Source organism: Eptesicus fuscus, chromosome 11 (genome assembly GCF_027574615.1).
Source record: "Eptesicus fuscus isolate TK198812 chromosome 11, DD_ASM_mEF_20220401, whole genome shotgun sequence".
Taxonomy (NCBI): domain Eukaryota; kingdom Metazoa; phylum Chordata; class Mammalia; order Chiroptera; family Vespertilionidae; genus Eptesicus; species Eptesicus fuscus.
This window is the reverse complement of record NC_072483.1, coordinates 5,589,210-5,595,835: the sequence shown is the minus strand read 5'-3', so window position 1 is coordinate 5,595,835 and position 6,626 is coordinate 5,589,210. Positions and strand designations below refer to the sequence as shown.

The 6,626-nt window shown below is 44.9% G+C and overlaps 1 pseudogene; it reads left to right on the top strand.

Annotated features, from left to right (window-relative positions):
* Positions 1 to 1,194: 1,194 nt before the first annotated feature.
* Positions 1,195 to 2,444, top strand: LOC129150788 (glyceraldehyde-3-phosphate dehydrogenase-like; annotated as a pseudogene).
* The last annotated feature ends 4,182 nt before the right edge of the window (positions 2,445 to 6,626 follow it).

The following is a 6,626-nucleotide window of genomic DNA, read 5'->3' as shown; positions in this document are numbered from 1 at the left end:
ATTCATTAAATTATAAAGTAATAAAATGAAGAACTGATTAGTGGCTGTCAGGAGTTAGTGTGAAAGTGAGTGTGGCCCACATGGAGGATGCTTTTGCTTGTGGAACAGTTCTGTATTGTGACTGTATCAACACTGATAAACTAATTATTTTTATTATACTATAGTTTTACAAAATATTACCACTGGGTAAATTTCTTTAAAAGGAAACATGATATCTCCATGTTATTTCTGACAATTGTATGATAATCTATAATGATCTCAAAATAAAAAGTGATAATAGTGATATTGATACCACTAATAATTAAAACACAGGATAGGGAAGAAATCCAGGCCATAGTCTTTAAAATCTTTCACTGTGCAGTGAAAAGAAAGAAGGATAATCATATGTAAAAGATGCTGAATAAAACACGTCTAAATGAGATATTTACTAGAATAGCACAGACAATTCCATGAAGTTATCAAGGCTTTCCAGTATCATGGACCATGATAGGAGCTGGGTGCACATTATGGTTCATACTTCACAGACTGAACAAACCTGATTGCAGACTCTAAAGTCTGGAATTTTAGTGTCTTTATGTGTGAAATAATTATGTGCACATATCTTCAGATATCTAAGTAATACAAATCAAATTATATGAGTCTGGAATAGCTAAGTTTTCCTTGGTAATTAGACCTTCCCATCTTCTCATTTTTCTAATGATTAAAGATAGGTATCTACTCATAATAAAATGACTCTACCTCTGGGAAGCTTGAGATATAATCTGAGACCAATGCTCCAAATGATTTGAATATTGGGCTGCTTAATCTCCTGTCAGATGTCTACATAAAACCAAGTATTTAGGGTTAAAAAAGAGCATCTTCTCATAAATTTATAAATATCTGTTCAGTTTTAAGATGTTGGAGCTAAAGAAGATTTTGGAAATCATTTATCTTAAACTTAATTTGAAATGTGTGAAGATTGAAGTCAAAAGAGTGGTGACTGACCGCATATCACACATATTTCATAGTCAACCAAGACAGAGAAAGGCATGCTTCTGTATCAGCCAGAAAGCTCCCCAAGTTTGTATTTGCAAATCTGGAAAACATACCCATCCGTGTCACACAGCAAGAGAAGAGAGAGAGGCTCTTTGCTCCCCCCGTTCGTCAGACAGCCTCTCCTCTGCGCAGTGCCAGCAGCCACAACCCTGAGACATGATGGCTAAGGTCAGAGTAAACGGATTTGGCTGCATTGGGCGCGCCTGGTCACCAGTGCTGCTTTTAACTCTGGCAAAGTGGATACTGTCCCCATCAGTGACCTCAACTACATGGTCTACATGTTCCAGTATGATTCTACTCATGGCAAGTTCAAAGGCACAGCAAAGACAGAGAACGGGAAGCTTGTCATCAATGGACAGCCCATCTCTATCTTCCAGGAGCGAGATCCTGCCAACATTAAATGGGGTGATGCTAGTGCTGACTATGTTGTGGAGTCCGCCGGTGACTTCACTACCATGGAGAAGGCTGGGGCTCACTTGAAGGGCGGAGCCAAGAGGGTCCTCATCTCTGCCCCTTCTGTGGATGCCCCCATGTTTGTGATGGGTGTGAACCATGACAAGTATGACAACTCCCTCAAGATTGTCAGCAATGTCTCCTGCACCACCAACTGCTTGGCCCCCCTGGCCAAGGTCATCCATGACAACCTAAGCATCGTGGAGGGACTCATGACCACAGTCCATGCCATCACCGCCACCCAGAAGACCATGGATGGCCCCTCTGGGAAGCTGTGGCATTATGGCCCTGGGACTGCCCAGAACATCATCCCTGTTTCTCCTGGTGCTGCCAAGGCTGTGGGCAAGGTCATCCCTGAGCTGAATGGGAAGCTCACATGGCCTTCCGTGTCCCCACCCCCAACGTGTCGGTTGTGGATCTGACCTGCCGCCTGGAGAAAGCTGCCAAATACGATCATATAAAGAAGGTAGTGAAGCAGGCATCAGAGGGCCCCCTCAAGGGCATCCTGAGCTATACTGAGGACCAGGCTGTCTCCTACGACTTTAACAGTGACACCCACTCCTCCACCTTTGATGCTGGGGCTGACATTGCCCTCAATGACCACTTTGTCAAGCTCATTTCCTCGCATGACAATGAATTTGGCTACAGCAGTGGTGGCGAACCTATGACACACGTGTCAGCACTGACACGTGTAGCCATTTCTGATGACACGTGGCCGCTGAGGCAGCCACATGCCAAGGATGAAACATTTGCTGCTCCTGAGGATGAAACATTTGTGAAATAATGTTTTTTCCTCAAAGTGACACACTACCCGAGTTATGCTCATTTTTTTGGTGAAGTTTGACACACCAAGCTCAAAAGGTTGCCCATCACTGGGCTACAGCAACAGGGTGGTGGACCTTATGGTCCACATGGCCTCCAAGGAGCAAGAGCCCCTGGACCACCAGCCCCAGTGAGAGGAAGAGAGGCCCTCAGCTCCTGGGGAGTCCATGCCCCAAATTGATCCCCCAACACACTGAGAATCTCCTGGCTACTGTTTCCATCACAGACACCCTAAAGAAGGGGAGGGGCGTAGGGATCCCTACTTTGTCGTGCACCATCAATAAAGTTCACTATACCCAGGGGGAAAAAAGAGAGAGAGAGAGAGAGAGAGAGAGAGAGAGAGAGAGAGAATAAAGAGAGCAGAGAATTGTATAACAGTGCTTGAATGCTTTCCCTCAGAACAGTATGCCTCACTCTGCGCCTATGTCATTGGATAAAACATGTCACAACGCCATTTTGCATTACCCAAGGGGATAAATGACTCCAATCTCCCATGTGTCCTAGTCCCAATAGTGAAATCTCACTGAAAATGGAAATGATGCAAAAGATTGTTTGAGACCCACCATGAGTGACACAATATTATAAAGACTGAGTAAATCAATTCGAATTTATTTCATATCCAATTTACCTTTATATTTAGTCTGCAATAAATAATTACATAAGTAATTTGCTAAATTACATCCAAATGTATATATTCAAAATGATTCTCTTTTATTATTATGCAAAATGCATCACTTCTTGACAAGCAAACTTTAGTTTCTCACTGTATACAAAATTACCAATTTCCCATTTTAGCATGCAGAATCCAGCAAATATTTTCTGATTTAACTGCTATGTTACTCACTCATCAGTATGTAGCAGGGTTTCTCAACCTCAGCAATATAAATATTTTGGTCTGGATAATTCTTTGTTTTAGGGGGCTGTTCTCCTCTGCATTATAAAATGTTTACTAACATTCTTGGCCTTGAGCCTAAATATGCCAGTTAGCCCTCTCCACTGGCTGTGATAAGAAAAAATATATATATCAAAAATTGCCAAATGGCCTCAGGGAGCAAAATCTCTGTGGCAGTCACACACATGAGAACTGCTGAATCTACTAGCTCCTTTCCTTTCTGCTGCTATTTAAAAGTTTTCCTTTCTTCAAGGTTTACCTGAAATTTCACCGTCTCTAAGTAGATGTTATGTTCTCTCCTGTTTCCTTACTTTTCTTATGAGATATTTTCAATTTGCAATATTTTTAGTTGTTAAGATGCTTTAACTTGTTCTACTTATAATAAAATAATTTTATATGATCTAAAGTAAAAGAATATAAATGTCATTTTACAAATAAAGAAACCAACTCCCAAGAAGTTAAAAGACTATACCAGTATTACACAAATTACAAACTATGCTTCATAACCTGGTTTCAAAGCATTATTCTCAATTTTGGGGAAAAGATTCTAGATGGTGCATACTAGGTAGATGTTACACTCATCTCCTCCCAAGACCAAACTGGAATTACAACTAAAATATAAAACAATCCACCTGAATAACCAAATGAATTAACTATCTGAATTAAAGTCTAATAACCAATGATCTATTAAAAAAGCCACGAGACTAGTAGGAGGGGCAGAGATGTAAAAATGTCTGAACCTGTTACCACACAAGACAGCTGAGATTCCAAAGGAATATCTCAGCCACAAAGGTCCCCCCTGAGGAGTGAAGAATCTCAACCCAACACCAGATTCCCTAGCCCAGGAAACTTGAACAGAGAAGAGGCAGCCAAAGAGAATCTGGCTGTGAAAATCACCAGAGTTTCTATCCACCAGGGAGATACAGGTGCCCTCTTAACGGGCCAATACACAAAATGTCATTTGCAGCCACTCAGCCTGATCTCGGGCAGAAGGAGTGCAGAGTGGGATGGAGTCATGTGAGAAGAGACTGGAGTTTGTGGCACTGGGAAGACAGCTGAGGGGCCAGCTGCCAGGCCCCTGTGCTGAGTCACCTTTCCGTGCCACAGATGCTCTCTTTCTTGTATGGAGCACTCGCCTTTTTAGAGCATCATTCTGGTAAAATGCAATAGCCCCACCCTCCATGTCACCCCACTCTGTGGAGCTCATGCACTGCTGAGGACTCAGCTACCTGTGCGGGGATGTAGAGATGTGGACGGTCTGAGTAGGTGTCTGTGACAAAGTGGTATGGCTTTGGTTTGGGGACCATTTGCCTCACTTTTTTTTTAACCTAACTGATTCCTCCCCATTAGGGATCCAAGTGGCCCCACTCTCTTGACAACTGATGGCTCTGCCTTGCTGAGGTCTGGGCAGAAGCTGGGAGAGACTGAATTGTAAACTCTTGGTCAGGGGTTAATTCTCCTCTTTCCAACAGGCCTGAACAGCACCTCCCCAAAATGGAAGGCCCACTAACTCCACCCTTCCAACTCCCAATGGCCCAGTTTGGTTGAGTTCGGGCCCCCGACAAAATTTTGGACAGACAGCCTTGGCCAGTTTTTCTCAGTGGTTAGAGCACTGTCCAACAAACCAAGGGGTCTCGGGTTCAATTCCCAGTCAAGAACAGGTACCTCAATTGCGGGTTCCCTGGCCCTGGTAAGGGTGCATATGAGAGGCAGCCAATCCATATCATATCGATGTTTATATCTCTCTCTCCCCCTCCTCCCTCCCTTCTGTTTTCTCTAGAAAACAATAGAGAAAATGTCTTCAGGTGAAGATTAAAAAAAACTTTTTGGACAGACTGAGTTTTGTAGTTCTAGGGGGCTAATTTTCTCTTGCACACACAATGGAGAAGAGCCCTCTCTACATGCAGCCAAATTGTGACTTGTTTGGGCCTGATAAAATCTGCTAATGTCACCCTGATGACTCCCTGAGACATTACCTGTGGGGAAGCACAGGACTTGGTTGGAATGTCTGTAAGGAGGATTCTCTGAAAGGTCAGGAGCTCCTGGGGGAACCTTGCCAAAGGTGGCAGCCCCTACCTTGACTTTTCCAAGCTAGTCCGAACCCCTGGGTGTTTTGCAAAGGTCTCTGTTTAGTCTTTTAGACCCGACCTTGTAGAAGCATGTGCTTTCTCAAGGATACTTACCCTGATGATTGTATCTAGAGGTTAATTTTAGTTCAAGTGTTTGTGACAAGAAAAGCCTAAGGAGGTAGGCGAACAGGGCTTAAGTAACTGTGCAGTAAGTCATTGGAGCCTGCTTGGGATTTCCAAGTTTGAGGGAATTGTTTCTCAGCTAAGGAATTCACTACCTCTATTATGCTTCTTAAGACTGTAAGTATGTTTTCCATTAGAAAAATAAGCCTATTTCAAAAAGTAAGGAAAAAAAAGGGTTTGTGGGTTTTTTTTGGTATTTATTTCTCTAGGAAGCAAAAGTTTTATATATATTACTAGAAGCCCGTTGCACGAAGATTCATGCAATAGACCTTCCTTCACCTGGCTGCTGGCACCAGTTTTCCTCTGGCACCTGGGACCCAGGCCTTGGCTCTGGCCACCTGCCGATTGGAGCACCTCCCGCTGGCCCGCTTGGCCACCCCGAGTCCCACCGCCCGCACCTTCCACTGGCCCCATCGGTCCCCCCTCAGCGGCGGCTGATTGGGCCGGCGGGAGGAGCGGGGAGCAGGGACTCGCAAGTCCCCGCCACCCGCTCCTCCCGCCAGCCCAATTGGCCACCCCCAGTCCCGCCCCCTGTGCCTCCCGCTGGCCCAATCATGGGCGTAGCGGAGTGATGGTTAATTTGCATATTACCCTTTTATTATGTAGAATTTTAAAATGTTATGTTAATCAGGACATTGATTACTTTAAATAAATAGATTACTTAATACTGTTTAATAATAATAATAATATTATATAATAAAGAGATAATATGCAAATTGACCCTCACACAAGATGGCTGCACCCATGTGGTCACAAGATGGCCGTCACAAGATGGCCAGCAGGGGAGGACAGTTGGGGGTGACCAGGCCTGCAGGGGAGGGCAGTTGGGGGAGACCAGGCCTACAGGGGAGGGCATTTGGGGGTGACCAGGCCTGCAGGGGAGGGCAGTTAGGGGCAACCAGGCTGGCAGGGGAGGGCAGTTAGGGGTAATTGGGCCAGCAGGGGAGCAGTTAGGTGTTGATCAGGCTGGCAGGCAGAAGTGGTTAGGGGCAATCAAGCAGGCAGACAGGCGAGTGGTTGGGAGCCAGCAGTCCCGGATTGTGAGAGGAATGTCTGACTGCCGGGACTGTGAGAGGGATGTCTGACTGCCACAGGGGTCGGGCTTAACCCAGCAGTCGGACATCCCCCAAGGGGTCCCAGATTGGAGAGGGTGCAGACTGAGCTGAGGGACA